The sequence below is a fragment of the Microtus ochrogaster genome, unplaced genomic scaffold (assembly GCF_000317375.1).
Source record: "Microtus ochrogaster isolate Prairie Vole_2 unplaced genomic scaffold, MicOch1.0 UNK21, whole genome shotgun sequence".
NCBI lineage: Eukaryota > Metazoa > Chordata > Mammalia > Rodentia > Cricetidae > Microtus > Microtus ochrogaster.
Window position 1 is genome coordinate 2,033,154 of NW_004949119.1, and position 1,519 is coordinate 2,034,672.

Genomic DNA, 1,519 nt, shown 5'->3' on the forward strand with positions numbered 1-1,519 from the left:
ACATTCTTAAGAAATCTTATGAGAAGGTTGCCTTGCAGCGCAGGTGGGCAGATGACACACAGGCCAGCATGCTGCCCACCCACCGCTATGAGGAGAGAGAGAGAGAGAGAGAGAGAGAGAGAGAGAGAGAGAGAGAGAGAAAGAGAGAGAGAGAGAGAAAGAGAGAGAAGGGGACGGTGCATGGTGGATCAGGCTGCTGTGAGGGTTTTGCACCGCCATCTGGTGATATCCGGATCTGTATTGCTGCCAAGGGCTATGTCTGGGGCCAAGTCCTGCTCCAGTCAGAATCCGTGTTGATGCCTGTGGCATATGCCACCGAAAGCCAGGTGATGTTCATAGCCTGGGCTGCTGCCTGAAGTCATGTTGGTGTCCCTTGACCGGGGGCCATATTGATTTGCATGGCCTGCGCAGTTACCAGGTTGGTATGTGTGGCCTAACTGTCTCCAAGGGCCTTATCTATGTCAGTGGTTGTACTGCAGCTGGGGCCAGGTTTTTGGTCTGTGCTATGAGCAGAGAACTTGTGGAAAGTCCATAATCCGTGCTTCTGCTCATTGTAAGGAGCAAAGAAGCGCCTTTTGCAGTGGTATTGATGAATCAGGTACAGTTTAGAAAGAGGGACGTAGGAGGCTTCTGTGACAAACCTTACCATCCCCATCATCCCCCTCCCCCCAAGTAACAGCCTAGACAGGAAGCCATCTAAGAGAACTCTTAAAAAGAGTGGTCAAGATGCTGACCCTAGTTCTTCTCAGTAGATGACTACTTCTGGTGGAGATGCGGGAGGGGAGCGACTCAGGTCTCCGTAAGGGGCAGGCCCTGAGAGTTTGACCATGCTCCAGTGAGTATACAGATACACAAATTAGACTTGTTTTATTTTTTAATATTTTGGGGGGGAAGAGGTCATAAGGGTTGGGTGCAGGCATGGAAGGACTGGGAAACAAGTATGATTTGGGGGTGAAATTCCCAAAGACTCAACAGAAAGAATAAACTTATGAGACTGGGTGTGGTAGGCTGTCTGTACTCCATTACTCCGGAGGTTTCTGCAGTAGGCTCCTGGATTTAAAGGCAGCATAACAGATACAGGGATATTGTTTCAAACAAATAGTATGGATCATTCATGTGACAAATGTATTAACTTCATTAGATAAGAGACATCATTATGGCTTTAAAAAATCCCCATGTTGAGGAGCTCCGTTGGACTCAGCCTTACCTTTTTAAAGACCCGTTTATGGGATTATACACACTGGCCCCACGATTCATCTAAGGCTCTAACCAAAGTCTGCCTAACACATCCCAGCTCCCTGCCCCATCACAGCCATCTCTTCCTCTTCATTTATAACTTCTACTTTCCATAGAACTGTCGGACACAATTCAGCTATCTAGCAACTTCTATCCCCTTGTTTCAGTTTCTAATAAACCACTTCTCATTTTCTTACAAACCCTAACCAGAACTATTTGTGATGTCCTTATATTTGTACCCATATTTTGTTTGTCATGATTTAGATATTGCCCAAGACAGTAT